A 26,397-nucleotide genomic window follows, 5' to 3' on the forward strand; every position below is an offset into this window, starting at 1 on the left:
TACACTAATGATGAAAAATCTGAAAGAGAAATTTAGGAAACACTCCCATTTACCACTGCAACAAAAAGCATAAAATACCTAGGAGTAAACCTACCTAAGGAGACAAAAGACCTGTAAGAAGAAAACTATAAGACAGTGATGAAAGAAATTAAAGATGATACAAACAGATGGAGAGATATTATACCATGTTCTTGGATTGGAAGAATCAACATGGTGAAAATGACTATACTACCCAAAGTAATCTACAGATTCAGTGCAATCTCTATCAAACTACCAATGGCATTTTTCACAGAACTAGAACAAAAAATTTCACAATTTGTATGGAAGCACAAAAGACCCTGAATAGTCAATGCAATCTTGAGAAAGAAAAATGGAGCTGGAGGAATCAGGCTCCTGGACTTCAAATTATACTACAAAGCTAGAGTCATGAAGACAGTATGGTACTGGCACAAACAGAAATATAGATGAATAGAACAGGATAGAAAGCCCAGAGACAAACCCACGCATATATGGTCACCTTATCTTCGATAAAGGAGGCAAGAATATACAATGGAGAAAAGACAGCCTCTTCAATAAGTGGTGCTGGGATAACTGCACAGCTACATGTAAAAGAATGAAATTAGAACGCTCCCTAACACCATACACAAAAATAAGCTCAAAATGGATTAAAGACCTAAATGTAAGGCCAGACACTATAAAACTCTTAGAGGAAAACATAGGCAGAACACTCTCTGACATAAATCACAGCAAGATTCTTTTTGACCCACCTCCTAGAGAAATGGAAATAAAAACAAAAATAAACAAATGGGACCTAATGAAACTTAAAAGCTTTTGCACAGCAAGGGAAACCATAAACAAGATGAAATGACAACCCTCAGAATGGGAGGAAATATTTGCAAATGAAGCAACTGACAAAGGATTAATCTCCAAAATTTACAAGCAGCTCATGCAGCTCAATATCAAAAAACCAAACAACCCAATCCAAAAGTGGGCAGAAGAGCTAAATAGACATTTTTCCAAAGAAGATATACAGATTGCCAACAAACACATGAAAGGACGCTCAACATCACTAATCATTAGAGAAATGCAAATCAAAACTACAATGAGGTATCACCTCACACCAGTCAGAATGGCCATCATCAAAATATCTACAATCAATAAATGCTGGAGAGGGTGTGGAGAAAAGGGAACCCTCTTGCACTGTTGGTGGGAATGTAAATTGATACAGCCACTATGGAGAACAGAATGGAGGTTCCTTAAAAAACTAAAAATAGAACTACCATACGACCGAGCAATCCCACTGCTGGACATATACCCTGAGAAAACCATAATTCTAAAAGTGTCTTGTCCCACAATGTTTATTGCAGCTCTATTTACAATAGCCAGGACATGGAAGCAACCTAAGTGTCCATCGACAGATGAATGGATAAAGAAGATGTGGCACATATATACAATGGAATATTATTCAGCCATAAAAAGAAGCAAAATTGAGTTATTTGTAGTGAGGTGGATGGGCCTAGAGTCTGTCATACAGAGTGAAGTAAGTCAGAAAGAGGAAAACAAATACCATATGCTAACACATATATATGGAATCTAAAAAAAATAAAATGTTCTGAAGAACGTAGCGGTAGGACAGGAATAAAGACACAGACATAGAGAATGGACTTGAGGACACAGGGAAGGGGAAAGGTAAGCTGGGACGAAGTGAGAGGGTGGCATGGACTTATACATACTACCAAATGTAAAATAGATAGCTAGTGGGAAGCAGCCACATAGCACAGGGAGATCAGCTCGGTGCTTTGTGACCACCTAGAGGGGTGAGATAGGGTGGGTAGGAGGGAGATGCAAGAGGGAGGAGATATGGGGATATATCTATATGTATAGCTGATACACTTTGTTATAAAGCAGAAACTAACACATCACTGTAAAGCAATTATACTCTAATAAAGATGTTAAAAAAAAAAGATGTATCTTTTTAAGTTGATAGGCATCCCTATGCTTAGGGACAAGATAAGAACATATTGGGCACCTGAGATTGAGGTTCTCAGCCATGAACCTGCCAGCCAGCATGTCTATGTGGAACTCAGAGTGACCAAGGGAGTTATTTCAGAAACATCCTTTTCATGTGGTCTTTTAAGAGTTTGAACATAAAATTTTCTTGTGCTTTTTCTCTGTCACACATCTTCAAAAATAAGCTATTGCTAAAGGTCAGGCTGCCTATATTTTAATTTTTTATACATTTTATAGTTAATACCTTGTATCATTAATACACTGAAATAAAAGTAGTCTTCCAGAGTTCAAGACTAGTAAGGAGGCAAAGATATAGCAAAGCAAAGGTATTGAAACTTCACACCCAATCTCCTATGCATAATCAGGCCAAAATTTCCATATGGCACCAAATGATAATCAGGCCTGACAGTAATAATTGAGATCCATGATAACTGCTAGAACTGAAGTGATCTATGGATGAAGCAATAAAATCAATGGATCAGAAGGAGAATCTTGGTAGCAGTTCATGTGGAAGGAATGAAGATCATGAACTCCACAGGAATAATCTTCCAAAGACAAATTGGCTGTGTTGGAAATGCATTCTTGAATACCTTGAACTATTCAAATTTATCTGATTGGGTTGATGTATACCAATGTATACGTCATTGATATACAGAGTGGGGCTTATACAGTGGGTAAGGAAGGCAGTGGGCCTGGTTTTCAGATGCTTGAAGCTTGAAGTTGCCTGCACCTACTCCTCCAGTGCATTTCTATGGAACTGGAGAAGCTAGTAAGCTGCGCCACAAATATCCCCCCTCCACATTCTCACATTTATTTTACTTTTGTTTTGTGGTAGTAATTTTATTGAAGTATATTTTATACATGGTAAAATACACAGCTCTCAAAAACATAGGTTGAAAACTTTTGACAAATGTATACATCTGTGTAACAACCAACCAAATTATCTGAATCAAGATAAAGAGCCATGACCTCTTAATGGTTAAACCGAGTTAAATCAACTGTGAAACTATAATGTGTGGGAGCTTAATAATTCCAGGTTACTGAGAAATCAAATCTAATGGTATCCTTATATATGCAAAGAAATGAGATGTGACCTATAGCCTTAAATATTTCTTTTACTGTAAGGAAAGAACTACTGAATATAATTTCATAAAGTTTTCAATTCAGGATGGAAAAAAGTACAAGAAAATAAACAGAAAGTGGATGGATAAATTTATAAAACAAGAAGCAGTAAATAAGTTAAAAGCAGGAACCAAGAAGAATTAACCAATAAAGTTAAGAGCTGGTTTTCTGAAAAGAAAAATAACATAAGACAATGTGCAAATGTTGAGGAAATGGATAAATAATAAAAGAGAAAAAAACAAGTGCATAACTTTAAGAGATGTAATCATATTTATGGAAGGGAGATTTAAAATAATAAGAAACAGGACATGTAAATTTATACTAATAAGCTAAAAATCTAAAAGCACTATTTTAAAGTATATTATAGATTCACAAAGGAAAATGCTTTAAGCACAACAAATAAATACAAGAAAATAGTTTTACATCTTCTATTGGTAAATGTCTTTGTAAACATGACTCCAAATTCAGAAGCAATAAAAGAAAAGATCTACATTAAAACACTTTTAAAAAGTAAAAGCTTCTACATGGAAAAACATACAAAATTTAAGAACAAATAACAAACTGGTGAATTTTTTTTGTAATACATATAAAGATCAAAATGTTAACTTCTTTATTATTTAAAGAGTTCTTACTAATCAATAAGAAAAAAAGGGACAAGTCAGTATAAATATAAGCAAATTACATAAACAGAAAACACACAGAAGAATAAATAAATGAACAATAAGAAACTGAAAGGATGCTCCATATTGTTAAAATCAGAAAAACCCAAAGAACTATGAGGAATCAATGTTTTACCAACCAAGCTGAGAAAGAATTTAAAAGATAAATATGACCCCGTATCAGGGAGGATATGGGAAAACAAGCACTCATATCCAGTGCACATGAGTATAAACTGGTCTGGCTCTTCTGGTGAGCAATTATGTAATGATTCAAATATTTAAATCTGTATCCTCTTTGACACAACAATTCAAATTCTAGGAATTACTATAAAGAAACAATCAACGAGTTAAAAGATACATACACAAGGGTATTTATTGCAGCAATTTATAAGAGTAAAAATTGGAAACCCAAATATCCCTCAATACGATTTGATTTTATATATACATATAATCCATAAAAGATGAATTTGAATTACACATATGGAGAAGGATGAAGGACCAAATCTTGCTCACCCCTATTTTCATAAATGAAGTTTAACTGGATCACAGCCAACCCGTAAATTTACTCACTGGCTACGGCTGCTTTTGAGCTCAAAGGTAGAATTGAGTAGCTGTGACAGCGACAGTATGATCACAAATCCTAAAGTATAAAATATCTGGACCTTTACAGAAAGTCTGCCAAACTCTGCTCTACTGATAGAGAATAACACATATATAGTAAATAAAATAAGATTAAAAGTATTGTTATACAATTATACATATGAATAGATAGATAGCGAGAGAGGGAGAGAGAGACAGACAGACAGACAGCCATACTAGAATTGTTTAGTAAGAACATCACAAGTGAACCTGCTTGAATCTATCTTGGATGGTTAATACACTGAAATACCTTTGGAACATTGATCTGAACATAAATTTTCAACATACAGATCACCATAGAGATGTAAAGATGAACTCTAGTGCAGAGATGTAGAAGATGTAGATGATAGAGCTGAGTCTAAACTCAGTTTATTCTATTTTACTGCATTTCCTTTATAGATAGCTTTGTGTGTGTGTGTGTGTGGTTTGCTTCTTTCTCTTAGAAGTTAAATTGAAGAAAGCCAAAAATTTTTATATTAAGGACGAGCTGTTAAATATGTATGGCAAAATGTACAATGGTATATCTAATCTGGAAGTGGACATATTCTTCTAGTTAATTTTCTAAAGTTGTTCTATTAAAATGATTCTTTTTTTTATAATATAGTAAAATGAAGTGTAATTCGTAGAAATGTAGATGTGTGTGATTGAGTAATCACCTAATTGAATGCAGTAACTTTCAATTATCACTGATATAGTTGGAGGTACTGTAATTTATTATATTACATTTTTATTGTAATCCTTTCTATTATAGCCCAAAACAGCTTTGTAGAGGTCGAGTTCAGAAATGGAAAAAAAAAGTTATACTACTTTGTATTTTAAGTCATTCAACAGTACTTTATTTACTCACATATAGTCCCCTTGTATGTTTCCCCACTTCCAGTTTCTAGCGGGAACATTTAACATTTCTCTCCACAAAGTTTCTTTTCCAGTGGGCTATTACTAATGTCAACAAAAGCAGTAGGAGATCCTCTGAAAATTTAGAAAAAGGAGTTGGACAGGCACAAATGACCCCTGTTTGCTTAGAGTAAAATGAAGTGTTTACCTCTACATTCAACAGTTTTAGTTCTCCACGAGGAAAATTATGCTTTAAATCAGTACTCCTCAAATTCCGTCCCTTAGAAGATTATAAAGCTCTGTTGGTAATACTCAGGAGCTGTTCAAAATTTGTTTCCTAAAAATGTATTTTAAAATTATTTTTAAATTGATCATTAAAAACAAGCATATACCTATGAATTCTGTATCAAATTTTGATACACTGTAGATTATCAAGCCTATTTGCTTGGGCTCCTCCCTCATTTTTAATGGAGATTTTTCCCCAACTCTGCATATACCTGAGTATTGGAAATGTGTCATTACTTAGGAGAACTGTAGCTCTGCACTGCTTTCTTTACTCTTAATTCAGATTGATGTATATTGATTTTTGTAAAATTTACAGGTGAGTGTACACCGGTCACAAAGACACTATGCATGCCAGCTAGTTTTTTGAATGCCCTTCTCCACTAAAAAAAAAAATTTTCCCCACATTCCTCTGGACATCACCTTCCAATGTTGACTCTTGGGAGTCATTAAAGCAGACAGTGAGAGCTGTTCTGAAGTCTTTAACTCTTTTTTTTTAACATATGGCTTTAATTTGTTTTTAATTAAGTTATACTTGACTTGACAGTATTATATTAGTTTCAGGTGTATAATATAATGATTTGATATTTTTATATATTATGAAGTGATCACCACAATAAGTCCAGTTAACATCTGTCACCATACAAAGTTGTTACAATATTATTGACTATATTCTCTATGTATATATTACATCCCTGTGACTTATTTATTTCACAGCTGGAAGTTTGTACCTCAATTCCCTTCACATAATTCATCCACCTCCACCCATGCAACCACTAGTTTCTTCTCTGTATCTACGAATCTGTTTCTGTTTTGCTTCATTTGTTCATTGTTTTGGTTTTTAGATTCTACACATGTGTGAAATCATATGGTAATTGTCTTTCTCTTTCTGACTTATTTCACTTAACATAATACCCTCTAGGTCCATCCATGTTGTCGCAAATGGCAGGATTTCATTCTTTTTATGGCTGAGTAATATTCCATTGCATATATAAATACCACATCTTATTCATTCATCTATCGATTGGCACTTAAGTTGCTTCCATATCTTGGCTATTGTAAATAGCGCTACAATGAACATAGGGGTACATATATCTCTTTGAATTAGTGTTTTCATTCTCTTCAGATAAATACCAGAAGTAGAATTGCAGGATCATACAGTAGTTCTACTTTTAGTTTTTTGAGGAACCTCCATTCTGTTTTCCACAGTGGCTGTACCAATTTACATTCCCACCAGCAGTGCACTAGGGTTCCTTCTTCTCTACATCCTTGTTCTTTTTAGGTCTCCCTCAGAGCTCTAGAGCCACTCTACCCCTGCAGAGCACCCAAGCAAGTTGTTTCGGTCAGGGCTCTGAAAGGTGCAGATGCATCAGCTTACCACATGATCCTCCCACAGAGTAACAGTCAGTTGAGCAATAATAAGCAAATCCATAACATATATCGTAATACAGGTAGCTTGGTGTTAACTGTGAGTTCTGAAGGCTTCAAGTCATAGGTTTATATTCAGAACAAGGAATGTCAATATTTATTTTTAACAATTTAACTTTAAATCAAAAATCCATTCTAAACAGATTTCAAGTTTCTAGATTAGTTTAATTGAAGATCAAGCTGAGAAGATATGTAAGCAGCTAAAAATTATTACCATTTGCAAACACTTATTTGTATGAAAAAGGATTTTCTCACTATTACTCACTCTAAAATTCTTCCTGATCTACTTCCTTCCCACTGACTTCTTTGACACCATTCCCTAACGCTATTTTTCTGAATTCCAAATGTACTTCACTATGATGAAAGTAGTGTAGCTTTGGGAACGACTCTGACTTCCCCTATCCTCATTACTGGGCCTTGAGACTTTCGGCTATTTATCCTTTCAGAACCTTAGTGTCCTTACCAGCAAAGCAGGATGGTTGTGAGGATTAAATGAGGTTATTATGTAAGCAGCCTACCACAATAAATGTTAGCTCCCTTTTTTTTCATTAAATACATCAATTTTCAATACTTTGGGGGGATTTTTCTGCTGCTCTTTTAAACTGTAAGCTCTATGACAAAGAATATTCAATTGTGTGCAACTTCCCAAATAGTAGGCACTTGATGTTTTTTGTTGAAAGAAAAAAAAAAAAGATAATAAATGGATTACTCTAATCGAGATCAATGGGATAGTTTGATAGATTTCTTGCAATAATAAAAGTAATCATCATATTCTATATTGTACTTTTCTTCCTAAGGATTAAAAATAAAACAATTAGGACTCATCAAACTTTATAATACACATGGTGAAAAATGATAAATAATAATGGCCCACAGCTGCAGAGGAAAAATATTCAATTCCTAAATACCAGTAATTCTCATTTCATAAGAAGCAGAATACATATGATTTGCCTTAAAATTATACAACAAAGCAATGAAAGTTAAGAGAGAACTGGAACAAAACCACTTTTCTGAGAAAAGTATTCTTTCTTTAATAGCATTTTGTCACTAAAATTAAAACAAAGCAGTATTTTTTCTTGGTCTAGAATCAGACAACCACTGCAGGATTTTGACCAGAATCATGGCATGATTTAGTGAGGATTCCTGACATATTGGAGCTGAGGCGTGAATTTAAAAAGAAGTATACTTACTGTCTAAGAATCAAGTCATGGTGATGCCAGTGTCTTCTAGAAAATAGAGGTGTTTCCAGAAGTCTGCAATGAAAGAAAAAATGAATGGTATTTAGAGCATCCATCTGCCTTCCAGGAATTTATATGCTAAGGAATAATTGCATAAGAAGCTTTCCATTAGATTATTTTATCTACAATCCTTTCATTTTCCTTTTTTTAATATTTAATTTTTAAAATTTTAATCTTTTTGGCTGCGTTGGGCTTTGTTGCTGTGAGTGGGCTTTCTCTAGTTGTGGCAAGTGGGGGCTACTCTTCATTGTGGTGTGTGGGCTTCTCATTGCAGTGGCTTCTCTTGTTGCTGAGCATGGGATCTAGGTGCACGGGCTTCAGTAGTTGTAGCACACAGGCTCAGTAGTTGTGGTACATGGGCTCTAGAGCACAGGCTCAGTAGTTGTGGCTCACGGGCTTAGTTGCTCCACGGCATGTGGGATCTTCCTGGACCAGGGCTTGAACCCGTGTCCCCTGCATTAGCAGGAGGATTCTTAACCACTGAGCCACCAGGGAAGTCCCTCATTTTCTTTTAATTAAGCTGTATAATCATAATCATTTAGGGAAGCAGGCAAGGGCAACAACATTAAGATGAAAAAAATGACATGATGCATGAGTTCCTTATGTATTGAACAGCTGAACAGGAGTGGGTTGGAAGCAGACTGAAAATAGGACAAGACAGTGTTAGGTTCTTAATGTTGCTAGAAATTTATGTGGATCAACTGTAAAGAGAGAGGTGGAATCTGAGGTACCTGCCCCACTTCAAGTATTCTCAGCATCGTCCTCATTTTTATCTAAAGTTTCAAGTTTCAAACTGTTTAGGTCATATGTGAAATGTGGTTGTTCTTGAACAATGTAACGTATCTGTGGGTAATGTATCCACAATGCATTGAAAGTTGAAGTTCATAAAAAACAAAGGGATGGTTGGTCATGAATTCAGAATATGGGTAATATAGTGAATAAAATCTGTAGGTTTTTTTACAATTTACATCATGGCCATAATATCATCACTATTCCATTTTTATAGTCTTTGAGCACAAAAGATCAACATAAGAAATCAGAATAGATTGATAGATATTGATATATTTTATATTACATATGTACGTGTGTGTACATGTGTGCATATAACCTTCCCATAACACAGGCGCAGACACACCACACACACACACACACACACACACACACGCACCTACAAACTGGAATCTTTCACCATTCTGGTTCTATTGGACAGGATGGATATAGATACAGGAGTAAGAGAGAGAGGAAAGAAAGAGAATTGAAACATACTGTAAATAGATGGAGTCTTGTTTACAGCAATTCCTTAACATTTGTTTTACAACAGTTATTTCCATGTTCAGCCCACACCAGCTGTTCCCCAAACATAGAGTTTTTAAAACTAATATGCTTTGCACCAACACAATTCTCCATAGAATGTTTAATGCATTGTAATCTTTGTCTTATTACTGCTCTTGTTCTGACTACAACCAGCCCATCCCAAATTTCAAAAGAATTTTAGGGAAGTAGCCATTTGTGGAATGGAAAAAATGATTTCTACATTTCAAAACTATAAGGTGGCTCATGAACAAGATTTGCTAAAAAATGTTTCCAGCACCAGGACTCTATTTAGCCTTTAAATACCACTGTGAATGTTGAGCCAGATGCTTTATTAATAAATGTCATCTTTTCAAGTGAGTTCAGTATTAATATTGATACAAACTTTCTTCCTGCTCTTAATTTTACATCTCAATAAAGATAAGAATGTTGGCAAGCACTGCTATTGACAATTGATAAAATTATGCAAACACAATGTTTTTGCAGCTTTTGAGTAAATACTGCATGCTAATGTATTCCGAAGTGTTTTCTGTGTTCCTGTAGGAGCTGAATTTGTGTAGGTGGACCGCACCAGGGATGTGCTTTTCTAAGCCTGTTACACTTATCTCAGCAGAGCTGTTGTTTGCCTCCTAATAAGCAATTTGGTAGTTTTACCATGAGCTCTGGGGCCCTCCAAAGATCATTTATATAATGACATATTGTGAAAGCAAGCCTCTCTAGAATTTTTTGAAGGCAATAATTATTTCATATATTTGTTCTGTCACCACAGTGGTGCTTTCAAAAAGCTTCCTGCTAATTTTCAGCCTAAATTAGATGCCATAGGTTTGTTCTTCAGTTGTAACAAAATGGTTTGGGCCATAAAGGAACATATGTTTTGAAGCAGATTTTTAAAATATCTAACTTGAAAAGGAAAAAAGCTCACCTAGCTAACGATTCTTTTATACTCCTGTCCTTAGATTTTCAGGAGATAATTTGGGAAATTAATATATCAATGCATGGAAGAAAACCTAAATAAAGGGGAAGCAGAAAGGAGTTGAGTAGTTTACAAATACCCAAGTGAGGTCTTTCTAACTGTACATGACACCCAGAATGATTACGTGTTTTCAAGAAATGTGTCAATATAAATTATTTGAATGTTCATAAAAATTAAAGAATTATGCCCTACTGGGGGACATTCTGAAGAAATGATTTAAAAGAAGAAAAAGAAAACTTTGAGTAAATTTAGTGGTGTTATTAATTTAGTCCTAAAAGCAGTATATTCCTACTCTGATGAGTTTGGCCATAGCCTCAACACAAAATAAAATTTGCTATGCATAAAGATACTTCCCAAGGAGAACTAATTAAAACTAGATTTTGAAACAAAATTAGGAGACTACCATATCAATGGTCTCCCAATCTTTATGACTATAAAAAAGTTTATATACCTCTAATACATGTATATGTAATATTTATGAAATATATACATATATTACATAATTCATAAATATTATGTACATTAGAAAACATATACAAAGTAGGAAACTTAAAAGTCTAAGATAAAAATAGACATGAATAGATATTTGGATTGTCAGTCTCTGAGGAATACACTCTCTCCTTTGGAGAACACTGCTCCATAATAACAGCAAATACTTATTGTGCCAGGTCTCATTCTAAGAGTTTCGATATATTAACTCACTTAATTCACATAACAATGCTCTGAAGTTCACACTGTTAGTATCTCCATTTTACAGACAGATGAGGGATCTAAAGCCTTGAGGGGCTGAGTGATTTGCTTAAGGTCACACAACTACGAAGTGGTAGAGCTGGGATTCACACCCAGAAAATGTGGTCCAGAGCATGGATATTCAACAAGCTATACAGAGAAAGGTTTATTGGTCACACTTCATACTTCACACGTAACCCCCCAATCCTTTGTGCATCTTATCTCACTGCCTCCCTTAGCTGTTACCTAATACTAAATTATGCTATTTTTAAGATTAACAAAAGTTATCCTTACAATCAAAAACAAGTTATGAATAGAGAGGAAGGTAAAGGTGCTTTCTATACCAGAAGAGTATATTCATTTATTTACCTTGCATCTCCCCAAATGCTCCCCAACTACCCCTCCCAGTGACCTCTTTAGAGCAAGCATCAGTCATGCTACAAAAGATCTCCTGATGAGAAGGAAGGAATATTTGACCCATGCAACTCTTTCCACATTCGTTAATTAGGGCATCTCCATTATCAGAGAGTAAAGGTAGTAGTGTAATTATCTTCTTTGAACTGTGTTTTGGGGTCTAGTATAAATCCCTAGTTTCATTACTTGAAATAAAGAGGTCCTTTAATTGTTTATAGGTAATACTGTAATTCAAAATTCAAGAAAAAAGTGAAATTCTGTTGAATAAGGAATCTCTTACAATCTGACCTGGGTCTATGGAATATTTGTTTTTATTGGTAATTGTTTCAACAACAACAACAAAAGACTAATTGGCTACACTCATTTATCATAATAGTACAAATGAGGCCACTTAGAGAAATCTTAATGGAGAATATATAAAACAGGCCATAGCCAGTTAGAACAAATAATCTCAGAGTCACAGAGTTAAAAAACAATTAGGGGGGCTTCCATGGTGGCGCAGTGGTTAGCAATCCACCTGCCAATGCTAGGGACACGAGTTTGATCCCTGGCCCGGGAAGATCCCACATGCCACCGAGCAACTAAGCCCATGTGCCCCAACTACTAATCCTGTGTTCTAGAGCCCATGTGCCACAACTTCTGAGCCTGCATGCTACAACTACTGAAGCCCACGCACCCTAGAGCCCTTGTGCCACAGCTACTGAGCCCATGCGCTGCAACTACTGAAGCCCGCATGCTCTAGGGCCCACGTGCCACAAATCCTGAGCTCACATGCTGCAACTACTGAAGCCCATGCACCTAGAGCCTGTGCACCACAACAAGAGAAGCTCCCGCTTGCCACAACTAGAGAAAGCCCATGCACAGCAACAAAGATCCAATGCAGCGGAAAAAAAAAAAAAAAAAAGTAGGGAAGGCCCATTATTGATTCAGAACTATGACTGATACCTGGTAGGTGCTCAGTAAATAATTAGAACTGGCACTGAGGTTACATAAGGAGTTAATGTTTTCTATTCCATCCTAGGATGTAACTATCATTAATAACATTGCTTTTGAAAGGAAAATGGTATCCCAAATTCTAATTTGAGATTCCAATCACAGGTTGACACAGGTGTTCCATGATACTGGTGAAGGAAGTATTGGCCACTTGGCAAGAAGAAACTCAGTCTCCAGTCATGATTTTCCAAAGCCTCATCCTACAAATGAGAGCAGCTACCAGCCACATGAAGAGAAGATAAAGCCTCCCCACACCCGAACACCTTGGAAGGAAGGTAATTTGGAAATAATTTTCCTGACTTAAAGGGAGTCTCTCTGCTCCTGGCATAGCCTGGCCTTGCTGTTCCCAGGCAAGGTGTTCAGGAAGAGCTCATAATAACTGTTTGCTATTTTCTATATTACAGATTTTTAAATAATATTTTCTTAGCAAGAAAGACATATCTTTAAAGGACAAACTCCTATAAAAGAGAGTTAGTGCATTTACCTTGAAGCTTGAAAGGTATGCATTCATTTCAAGTAGGGTATTTTCAAAAGGAAAAATTTCTAGTTACTTATTCAGAACAGCCATTTTTATTAGTGCTTTTCCCTTCTCTTCTTGAATCAATGCTCTTCATTATTACTCTGGCCATGATTAAAAACTCAGAAGAAAAGTAATAAACTCCCTCAAATTTAAATTAATTAGATGACCCAAAGGTTTTCTTCAACCTCTTCTTTTCCATCTCATTTTCTATACAGGTTGTATGTTTTCCTCAGATGTATTTATCAAATGTTTTCTTCATTGAATAATTACATTCCTAAGTCTAAGACGTCTTGCAGGCTATATCTATACCTGAAAATGTACTTGGCTCTCACCTGTGGTAGCTTATTTTTTTAACATTCCTGCAATTTTTCCTTTTCCGTTAATCCTTCCCTAGCTTCAGGGCAGGAAGTAAATATCTACAGATTCTACATAACAAATATTAATCGTTCCTAAATACCAGTCCTTGGACCACTGCTGTTACAGAGTTTGTACCACCTGTAGCAAAATGAAAACATAAGGTGCACGCGTGCACACGCGCACACACACACACATCCCTATTGGTATAAAGGTGCCAGCTGAAACTACCTTTTCTTGGGAAGACTTATCCTTTATTCTAAAATTATATTCTTACACTTTTCAAAATATTAATATATCCTGTTTCTTATATAATAATGTCAATGGTAGATGAAGTGTCTTTTAAACTTTTTTTCATTATTTGTCAAAATAAAATTTGTGTATAAGCAGGGCTTCATTTTATTTGATTTTAAAACTTTGGGGAGAAATTTCCCTAATCTTTTAAAGTCAAAAGTCTGGGAGCCATTTGTCTAAATAACTGACTTGACCCTTCTTTGTTAACCACTTTGCAAGGTAACCCCTTTGTTACATGTATCTTAACATGTTATTTACTTAATTAAACTTACTGGATGCCATTCCATCAACTCCATTCCAGTCAGCAATCATTTCACAAAAGTAGAAAAATCAGAATATATGTTTGTCTTAGTCTATACAATGACTAAACTGTATCAGGTATAGACAGGTACCTAATAAATAATGTCCAATGCTGGTATTAAGAGATTTTGTTTCCATTTCAAAAATACTTTAGGAAAATCATTTGGTTTGATGGAATCATCTCTTTTAATTGATGTATTTCTAAAATGTAATAAGAAAATAATTATGGGCAATATTGAATACTAAAGTCAAAATGAATTTTCTAGCCAGTTAGCAATAATTCAGAAGATAACATGTAAGAGTGAATTTTATCCTCGGTAATAAACTGTAATGTATTCTCAAGGATTATGGCTTTTTTACTGAACACCTAAACAAGGCACCTCTGAAGAGCTAAGCACCTGCTAAGTCAATTTAATTTGAATTTGGGTTGGGTGCCAGAAGTCCTGAATTTCACTTCTAGTTCCATCATTAAGCAATTGTAGGACCTTGGATGAATTACCTCACCACCCTGAATCTTAATGTTCTTCTTCCTAAAAGACAAGGCATGAATTAGATGATTTCTAAAATTGCTTGCAATTCTCACACTAAATGAGTCTGAGATGCAACTCTTCTGATCCCGGAAAATAGCAAACATTGTTATCCTGCTTTTGTACCTGGAAATAATCTCTTTAAAGGAAATCCTACCATTTGCAGCAACATGGATGAACCTGGTGGACACTAGGCTAAGCAAAATAAGCCAGACACAGAAAGACAAATACTGCATGATTTCACTTATATGTGGAATTTTTAAAAGTTAAACTCATAAAATCAGAGAGTAAAAAGCTGAGGGATGAGGGAAATGGAAAGATGTTGGTCAAAGAGTATGAAGGTTCGGTTATTTGGGATGAATAAGTGCTGGAGATCTAAATTACAGCCTGGTGATGATAATACTGTACCATATACTTGAAAATTTCTAAAAGAATAGATCTTAAATCAAATCTTCTCACACACACACAAGGGTAAATATGTACATGGGATGATGCTATTCAGCTTGATTATGATGACCTTTTATATACACACATCTACACACATCGAGTTGTAAACCTTAAATATATACCATTTCTATATGTCAAAGATATTTTAAAAAAAGAGTCTCTTCCCCAAAAAAGGAAGAACTTCAGATTCTCCAAGTTTATTTGAATAAGCAGAGCTGAGAAGTGGAATCATGGAAGCAACACTTCCAAATCCTGGTACTACAGCCTCCTGGAATGGCCTTAATGATCTCACTGATATTAGCATAATTTTTTTAAGTCATCAAAGTAAACTCAAGTTGAAATCTCTTTAAGAAAAACATGGCATAGAGTAATTTAAGGAGAAGGATTTTGTAAATGAGATAAAAAATAGGGTGCTGAAAATTTTAAATGGCTTGGAATCACTGTGATTAGACAACTCCTGTAAAAGCAGAACAGTAATGAATATAGTCCCTGGTGACTTACTGCTTGACTCATCCAATATCATGCCCTTCCTACTCCAGTTAAAATGTTATCTCCCATCAAAATATGACATGCAAAAACAACATGCCAGTAACTCTAGGCCTTGGGGAACTGCAATGAATATCATTCAAATTAATTCTGACTGACATTTTGGTAAATCACCTCTTGAAGTCAGGAAGGGAACATTTTTAAAGCACTTTAGCAGTGCCAAAATAGTAAGGAGTAAAACCACATTCATCATGCAGGAGGTAAAGTGCCAAGAGAGTCTGAAGCCAGAAAACTGGCAGCCACATCATCTCAATTGGAACATGAGTGATGGGTCTTCATCAACAGGCAAGTATTGATTTAGCAACTCTCACTGTATAAATGGTATATCAGGTGAGATATATATGGAAAGAGAAATATTCATGTGCTCTCATTTATATTTTAGAAAGGCAGTTCAATAACTAAGAGCAAGGCTTTGGAAACAGCAAAAACCTGTTCAAATATGGGCTCTGCCACTCATCAGGCTTTACGAAAGTTAATTTCTCTAAGCTTCAGTTTTCTGAAGTATAAAATGCAGATGATGAAAACACATATTTCATATGGCTGGTGGCAGAACTAAATGACATGATGTATGTATAGTGCTCAGCACTGTGCTGGGCATAAATTAAAAAAAGCTGCTGTTGCTATTATAAATATATTATATATAACTATAATAGTTAAAGCTTAAACCCATTACAAGTGGGACTAATTACAAAATTATGACTCAGAATTCTATTTATAGTTCTACTTGTAAATAATAACCTTTTCAGAGGGAGGAAACTGGTATTCATTGAGCATTTACTATGCTAGACACCATGGTGAGTGCTTTACATATATTTACACACATTAGATCATTTAATCCTCTTGTCACAAAGAAACTAAGGTTCAAAGAGTTTATAACAATTTACCCAAGGTGATACAGCTAAAAGTTGTTAAAGTCAGGATTTGTCCCTAAGCCTGTCCTCAAAGCCAGAGATAATTCAGAGATAACAAAACTATCAGCTGAGGCTGTTCCTCTTTCAGCTTCACCCCCTTCCTCACCCAGCCCATTGACACTGCTCTAGTCAGATAGATCTTTATCCCTAATCACCTTAACTATTATAATAATGACTTAACTGGGCTCTTCTCCAGGATTTCCTTGCCCCAATCCATTCTTATTTCCAGCTTCCAGAATAAACTTCCTGAAGCTCAGTTCCTAATCTTCAATGATTCCCACTACAGATAGGACTAAGTCAAAAATACATCAGCTTTTCAGTATTTTCAATAACCAGGTGTAAATCCTTCTTTTCATTCTATTTCCCTCCCAGCTTTTGCTGCATTTTGGATGGTGCAGTTGGCCTGGATTAGCCATGGTTTCCTGGATAATGCCTAGCAACCCTGGGCATTGTCATACGGTTATATAAGTTAAGGATACCCTTACTTTCCTTGCTTTGCTGCCTTCAACAGCTCCCTGTCCATCCCACGCCACCCCCCAAACTTCCCTCACCCAGCCCCATCAAAACCTTACCCATATTCTGGGGCTCAGCACATATTGTTTCATTACTCAAACTTTTTCTGGTCATTCACCTCTCACTGTGACCATTCTCTCCTCTCAATATCCACAGCTCTTCATTTGTGCCTCCATTACAGTACTTTTCATTTTCTGCCATATAGTATCTTAGGCTATCATTTTCTTGAAAGTAGAAACTGAGTCTTATTATTAAGCATTCCAGTGATTTGAATATAGTAATAGTTAGAGCCAACACTTATCTATCATTTATTATGTTCCAGGCATTGTTCAAAGATCTTTTACATAAATTAACTCAACCCACACAACAGACCCATTAGGTAGGTGTGGCAGGCAGCCTGTGAGATAGACTGGCAATGATCCTCAACTCCTAGTATTCACACCTGTCTGTAATCAACTCTTCTGGATATAGCGAAGCTTCCGGACAACAGCTAGAGAGGACCTCAGGCCTTCAGTCTGATAGTCCATGAAGAACTGAATCCTGCTAAGAACATATGAGCTTGTCAGCAGATCCTCACGCAGCTGAGCCTTTGGGTGAGACCACAGCCCTCTTGCTGACACTCTAAATGCAGCTTTATGAAAGGCCTTGAAGCAGAGGCACCCAGCTAGGCCATACCTGGATTCCTGACTCAGTTTCATGGTAATCTGTTACACAGCAATAGGTGATACATTATTATTATTATTTCTACTTTTTAGGTGAGAACTCTGAGGCTCATGTACCTAGTAAATAACAGGGACAGGATTCAAACAAGAGCAGTATAGCTCCAGAGTCCACACTCTTAATCACAAAGCGAACCTGCCTCATAAACGAATGAATGAAAGTTCTTTCTCTAAATTGGACCGCTCACTATACCATAGCCAAGTGACTTTAACTCAAACAAACAATTTAGAGTTGACTGCAAAGGGGTTTATAGTATCTTAATTCACAATTGTACCATTGGGTCTCTGTTGATATCAGACATAAGTATATTACATTAAATATACTTATTTCAATCTGAGTTCATGTCTATGTTGCTATGTGAAACTTGGGTCACCTGTGTAGCTTTACTGATATGTTCATAAACTTACATTGGGAATTCTCTTTATCTCAGTTTATATTTAGAGCTTAAAACATAGTTGGGGGCTTCCCTGGTGGCGCAGTGGTTGAGAGTCCGCCTGCCGATGCAGGGGACACGGGTTCGTGCCCTGGTCCAGGAAGATCCCATATGCCACGGAGAGGCTGGGCCCGTGAACCATAGCCGCTGAGCTTGCGTGTCCGGAGCCTGTGCTCCGCAACGGGAGAGGCCACAACAGTGAGAGGCCCGCGTACCGCAAAAAAAAAAAAAAAACAAAACATAGTTGGTACTAAGTATGGGTGATGATGAAAGAAGCCTTGGAATCTCACTAACCTGGATTTGAGGCCCACCTCCAATAATTTCTGCCAGTTGGTATTAGGCAACTGAGGGTAGGCACACAACCTCTCTGAGCCACAGTTACCACCAATGCACAACGGGAGCAGGAAGAGTACCTACCCTCAGAGAGGCCTAGGTTTAGTGTCTGGTATAATTAAATCACTTATGGCAGTGCCTGGTCATTTTCTCTAAGCCTTGCTCAAATTCCATGTGTTTAACAAGGTCTCCCTCGGCCACAAAAATTTTAAATGGCCAATTCCTCTTCCGAATTCCTCTAGCATTTATCTGTCCTGCTGATGACACACAATGATCACAGTATCTACTAGAAGGCAAGAAAAGATGTTAATACCTTTATGATGTAAAATTAAATTATTCATTCATAAAGTCTTAATTGAATATGCAGTGCTAGGCCTACACCTTAGTAATGAGGGACTCCCTAAAAGAGTGTTCTAAATAAAGAAGGTGGCCAGTAAGTATCTGTTGAATTAATAAATGAACTCTGTACTATATCATTTAACTATCACAAGGAAAAAAATGAACTCTCTCATGCATTTTGAAAATAACTGTCCTCATAGGGTTGACAAAATCTTGTTGAGAAGTAGGACTATGACTGAGCTGACTTCCTGAGGCTGAGCCTCAGTGTGGTGTAGGGTCTGTACTGAGTGCGGTCTCGGTGTCACCCCATTTGCATTCATCTCTGCATGGTAGGAGGGAAGTTTGGAATTACACTTCCCATAAGTCCTCGGCCTTCTCATGGCCCTTAGTGCCTATAAAAGGCACTGTCACCGGCTGGAGCTCATTCCCCAGTGGCAACTGCAGGCAGGAAGCTTAGATTATGTGAGGTGTGATCTGCTTTTGACTTCTGAGGATTTCTACTAAGAATCAGCCACAATGGTGCTACAAGGAGTTAAGATCATTGGCTGCAGCTTCCCTGCAAACCCTGTCTCATTGGATTTCCTGAAATATTTCTTGAAAGGTCTCCTGACTTCATCCTCTCAGAATTTCCAGAAGTTGTATACATCTTTAATTCCTCTAGTAAATTCCTCTAATAAATAAATAAATTCCTCTAATAAATTTCTAACCATAATACCTTGGTGGCTTCTGATTTTCTGATCGAACTCAGTTTCATAGACTAGGCTATGATTTGGTGATTTAATAGTTAATAAGTGTCATTCACTAAACACAAAAGCATTCCCCAAGAGAAAATGGCTCTCAATTATTTTTCCCCAGGAGAATTTACAGAATTACAGTAATGAAAGCTGTAAGTGCCCTTCTACTATCAGTGAAATATGTTACTATACCTACTCCTAATGCATTTATTACTTACAATTTCTAATAGTCCCTGGAATTCTTACTTTTGGGGATAAGAGTGATGGAAGAGTTGAAAGTCATAGCATAATATAATGATACAGATTATAATGGAAACACATATCTATTCCTAATATCATAGCCTATGGATCAGATGTCAGACCTAGATTGCCTGGGTTCAAATTCCAGCTCTTACACTTAATCACTGAGTCTCAGTTTCTTCCTCTGTAAAATGGAAAAAGACCTTATAGGGTAGTTGAGAAGAAAAAATGAGTTACTATATGAAAAGTGCTTAAAACAGAGTCTAAACATGGTTACTATGTCTGTCTGGTTATTTTATTATCATTATTACTTAGTCACAACAGATGGCAAGATGGCCAGGATCCTGAATACCCAAATCTTCACCTAAAGGCTACCTGCTGCCACCAATTCCTGACAGTAGAATTACATGGCACAGGGGGACTCCAGGCAAGTGCACACTTTATAACAATCTACTACCTTGGCAGCCCTGACAGTACCATTCAGAGGGCTTTTTATTATCCTCTCCCATAAGCCTAGACTAGAACAGGAAAAGAACCTCGAGTCCCATTTCCATAGGCCCCATGCTCTATTCATTCTCTCTCATGACTGTGATATGAATTTAACATATAGCAGAGGCTTAAAAACAATATATAGAGACCTTCAAGATGGCAGAGCAGTAAGATGTGGAGATCACCTTCCTCCCCACAAATACATCAGAAATACATCTGCATGTGGAACAACTGCTACAGAAAACCTACTGAACGCTGGCAGAAGACCTCAGACTTCCCAAAAGGCAAGAAACTCCCCATGTACCTGGGTAGGGCAAAAGAAAAAAGAAAAAAAGAGACAAGGAATAGGGATGGGACCTGCACCAGTGGGAGGGAGCCGTGAAGGAGGAAAGGTTTCCACACACTAGGAAGCCCCTTCACTGGAGGAGACGGAGGTTGGGGGGAAGTTGTGGAGCCATGGAGGAGAACACAGCAACAGGGGTGCAGAGGGGAAAGTGGAGAGATTCCCGCATAGAGGAGCAGTGCCGACCAGCACTCACAAGCCTGAGAGGTTGTCTGCTCACCCGCCAGGACGGGAGGGGCCTGGGAGGTGAGGCTCGTGCTTCGGAGGTCAGAGGACTGGGGTTGGCAGCGTAAACACAGCCTAAAAGGGGCTAATGCACCACAGCTAGCCGGGAGGGAGTCCAGGGAAAAAGTCTGGACCTGCCTAAGAGTCAAGAGACCATTGTTTTGTGGTGCGCCAGGAGACGGAATTCAGAACACCGCCTAAACGAGCTCCAGAGATGGGAGTGAGCAGTGGCTATCACTGTGCCACAGGATCACCCTGCATTCCCTACCCCTCCCTCCCCCAAGCCTGATTGAGCCCCTGAATGAGCTGCTCCTTTAACCCCATCCTGTCTGAGTGAAGAACAGATGCCCTCAGGCAACCTACATGCAGAGGCGGGTCCAATCCAAAGCTGAACCCCAGGAGCTGTGCAAACAAAGAAGACCAAGGGAAATCTCTACCAGCAGCCTCAGGAGCAGCGGATTAAACCTCCACGATCAACGTGATGTACCCTGCATCTGTGGAATACATGAATAGACAACAAATCATCCCAAAATTGAAGCAGTGGACTTTGGGAGCAACTGTAGACTTGGGGTTTGCTTTCTGCATCTAATTTGTTTCTGGTTTTATGTTTATCTTAGTTTAGTATTTAGAGTTTATTAACATTGGTACATTTGTTTATTGATTTGGTTGCTCTCTTCCTCCTTATTTTTATATATAGAATATTTTTTTCCCTTTTTCACTTTTTATGAGTGTGTATGTATATGCTTCTTTGTGTGATTTTGTCTGTATAGCTTTGTCTTACCATTTGTCCTATGACTCTATCTGTCTTTTTTATTGGTCTCTTTTGTTTTTTTAGTATAGATTTTAGCACTTGTTATCATTGGTGTATATGTTTTCTGGTTTGGATGCTCCATTCTTTCTTTCCTTTTTCTTTCTTTTTTTCCTTACTTTTTAATTTTTTTATTTTTAATAATTATTTTTTCTTTTTAATGACTTTATTATATTTTATTTTATTTTTCTTTCTTTCTCTTTTCCTCCCTATTCTTCTGAGCCGTGTGGCTGAAAGGGTCTTGGTGCTTTGGCCGGGTGTCCAGCCTGTAGCTCTGAGGTGGCAGAGCCAAGTTCATCACATTGGTCCACCAGAGACCTCCCAGTTCTACATAATATCAAACAGAAAAAGCTCTCCCACAGATCATCTCAACGCTAAGACCCAGCTAAACTCAACGAAAAGGAAGCTACAGTGCTGGACACCCTATGCCAAACAACTAGTAAGACAGGAACACAACCTCACCCATTATCAGAGACACTGCCTAAAATCATAATAAGGTCACAGACACACCAAAACACACCACTGGATGCAATCCTGCCCACCAGAAAGACAAGATCCAGCCTCATCCACCAGAACACCGGCACTAGTCCCCTCCATGAGAAAGCCTGCACCACCCAATGAACCAACTGTAGCCACTGGGGGCAGACACCAAAAACAATGAGGATTATGAACCTGCAGCCTGTGAAAAGGACACCCCAAACACAGTAACTGAAGCAAAATGAGAAGACAGAGAAACACACAGCAGATGAAGAAGTAAGGTAAAAAACCACCAGGCCAAACAAATGAAGAGGAAATAGGCAGTCTACCTGAAAAAGAATTCAGAGTAATGATAGTAAGGATGATCCAAAATCTCAGAAATAGAATGGAGAAGATACAAGAAACGTTTACAAAGGACCTAGAAGAACTAAAGAGCAAACAATGATGAACAACACAATAAATGAAATTAAAAATTCTCTAGAAGGAATCAATAGCAGAATAACTGAGGCAGAAGAATGAATAACTGACCTGGAAGATAAAATAGTGGAAATAACAACTGCAAAGCAGAATAAAGAAAAAAGAATGAAAAGAATTGAGGACAGTCTTAGAGACCTCTGGGAAAACATTAAACATACCAACAATCAAATTACAGGGGTCCCAGAACCAGAAGAGAAAAAGAAAGGACTGAGAAAATATTTGAGACATTATAGTTGAAAACATCCCTAATATGGGAAAGGAAATAGTCAATCAAGTCCAGGAAGCACAGAGAGTCCCACACAGGATAAATCCAAGAAGAAACACACCAAGACACATATTAATCAAACTATCAAAAATTAAATACAAAGAAAAAATATTAAAAGCAGCAAGGGAAAAGCAACAAGTAATATACAAGGGAATCCCTATAAGGTTAACAGCTGATCTTTCAGCAGAAACTCTGTAAGCCAGAAGGGAGTGGCAGGACATATTTAAGGTGATGAAAGGGAAAAACCTACAACCAAGATTACTCAACCCAGCAAGGATCTCATTCAGATTCGATAGAGAAATTAAAACCTTTACAGACAAGCAAAAGCTCAGCACCACCAAACCAGCTTTACAACAAATGTTAAAGGAACTTCTCTAGGCAAGAAACACAAGATAAGGAAAAGACCTACAGTAACAAACCCAAAACAATTAAGAAAATGGTAATAGGAACATACATATTGATAATTACCTTAAATGTAAATGGAGTAAATGCTCCAACTAAAAGACATAGACTGGCTGAATGGATACAAAAACAAGACCCATACATATGCTGTCTACAAGACACCCACTTCAGACCTAGAGACACATACAATCTGAAAGTGAGGGGACGGGAACTGATATTCCATGAAAATGGAAATCTAAAGAAAACCAGAGTAGCAATACTCATATCAGACAAAATAGACTTTAAAATAAAGACTATTACAAGAGATAAAGAAGGAACCTACATAATAATCAAGGGATCAACCAAAGAAGAAGATATAACAATTGTAAATATTAATGCACCCAACATAGAAGCACCTCAGTACATAAGGCAAATGCTAACAGCCATAAAATGGGAAATCAACAGTAACACAATCATAGTAGGGGATTTTAACACCCCACTTTCACCAATGGACAGATCATCCAAAATGAAAATAAAAAAGGAAACACAAGCTTTAAATGATACATTAAAGAAAATGGACTTTATTTATATTTATAGGACATTCCATCCAAAAACAACAGAATAAACTTTCTTCTCAAATGCTCATGGAACACTCTCTAGGATAGATCATATCTTGGGTCACAAATCAAGCCTTGGTAAAGTTAAGAAAATTGAAATCATATCAAGTATCTTTCTGACCACAAACGCTATGACATTAGATATCAATTACAGGAAAAAAATCTGTAAAAACTACAAACACATGCGGGGCTTCCCTGGTGGCGCAGTGGTTGAGAGTCCGCCTGCTGATGCAGGGGACACGGGTTCGTGCCCCGGTCCAGGAAGATCCCAGAGGCCGCGGAGCGGCTGGGCCCATGAGCCACGGCCTCTGAGCCTGCGCGTCCGGAGCCTGTGCTCCACAACGGGAGAGGCCACAACAGTGAGAGGCCCGCGTACCAAAAAAAAAAAAAAAAATACAAACACATGGAGGCTAAACAATACACTACTTAATAAACAAGATATCGGAAGAAATCAAAGAGGAAATCAAAAAATACCTAGAAACAAATGACAATGGAGACATGACGACCCAAAACCTATGGGATGCAGCAAAAGCAGTTCTAAAAGGGAAGTTTATAGCAATACAATCCTACCTCAAGAAACAAGAAACATCTCAAATAAACAAGCTAACTTATACTTAATGCAATTAGAGAAAGAAGAACAAAAAAACCTTAAAGTTAGCAGAAGGAAAGAAATCATAAAGATGAGATCAGAAATAAATGAAGAAGAACTGAAGGACACAATAGCAAAGATCAATAAAACTAAAAGCTGGTTCTTTGAGAAGATAAACAAAATTGATAAACCCTTAGCCAGACACATGAAGGAAAAAAGAGTGAAGACTCAAATCAATAGAATTAGAAATGAAAAAGGAGAAGTAACAACTGACACTGCAGCAATACAAACGATCATGAGAGATTACTACAAGCAACTGTATGCCAATAAAATGGACAACCTGGAAGAAGTGGACAAATTCTCAGAGAAGCACAACCTTGCAAGACTGAACCAGGAAGCAATAGAGAATATAAACAGACCAACTACATGCACTGGAATTGAGACTGTGATTTAAAATCTTCCAACAAACAACAGCCCAGGACCACCTGGCTTCATAGGCGAATTCTATCAAACATTTACAGAAGACCCTATCTTTCTCAAACTCTGCCAAAATATAGTGGAGGGAGGAACACTCCCAAACTCATTCTATGAGGCCACGATCACCCTGATACCAAAACCAGACAAAGATGTCACAAAGAAAGGAAACTACAGGCCAATATCACTGAGGAACATAGATGCAAACAGAATCCAGCAGCACATTAAAAGGATCATACACCATGATCAAGTGGGGTTTATTCCAGGAATGCAAGGATTCTTCAATATATGCAAATAAATCAATGTGATAAACCATATTAACAACCTGAAGGAGAAAAACTATATGATCATCTCAATAGATGCAGAAAAAGCTTTCAACAAAATTCAACACCCATTTCTGATAAAAACCCTCCAGAAAGTAGTCATAGAGGGAACTTACCTCAACATAATAAAGGCCATATATGACAAACCCACAGCCAACATTGTTCTCAATGGTGAAAAACTGAAACTAATTCCTCTAAGATCAGGAATAAGACAAGGTTGTCCACTCTCACCATTATTCAACATAGTTTTGCAAGTTTTAGCCACAGCAATCAGAGAAGAAAAAGAAATAAAAGGAATCCGAATCAGAAAAGAAGAAGTAAAGCTGTCACTATTTGCAGATGACATGACACTATACATACAGAATCCTAAAAATTCTAATTCCTAAAGATGCTACCAGAAAACTGCTAGAGCTAATCAATGAATTTGGTAAAGTAGCAGGATACAAAATTAATGCACAGAAATCTCTGGCATTCCTATACACTAATGATGAAAAATCTGAAAGAAAAATTAAGGAAACACTCCAACTTATCATTGCAACAAAAAGCATAAAATATCTAGGAGTAAACCTACCTAAGGAAACAAAAGACCTGTAAGAAGAAAACTATAAGACAGTGATGAAAGAAATTAAAGATGATACAAACAGATGGAGAGATATACCATGCTCTTGGATTAGAAGAATCAACATTGTGAAAATGACTATACTACGTAAAGCAATCTACAGAGTCAGTGCAATCCCTATCAAACTACCAATGGCAATTTTCACAGAAGTGGAACAAAAAATTTCACAATTTGTATGGAAATAGAAAAGACCCCAAATAGCCAAAGCGATCTTGAGAAAGAATAACGGAGCTGGAGGAATCAGGCTCCCTGACTTCAGATTATACTACAAAGCTACAGTAATCAAGACAGTATGGCTCTGGCACAAAAACAGAAATATAGATCAATGGAACAGGATAGAAAGCCCAGAGATAAACCCACACACATCTGGTTACCTTATTTTTGATAAAGGAGGCAAGAATATACAATGGAGAAAAGACAGCCTCTTCAATAAGTGGTGCTGGGATAACTGCACAGCTACATGTAAA

The sequence above is a fragment of the Phocoena sinus genome, chromosome 2 (assembly GCF_008692025.1).
Source record: "Phocoena sinus isolate mPhoSin1 chromosome 2, mPhoSin1.pri, whole genome shotgun sequence".
NCBI classification, from domain to species: Eukaryota; Metazoa; Chordata; class Mammalia; order Artiodactyla; family Phocoenidae; genus Phocoena; species Phocoena sinus.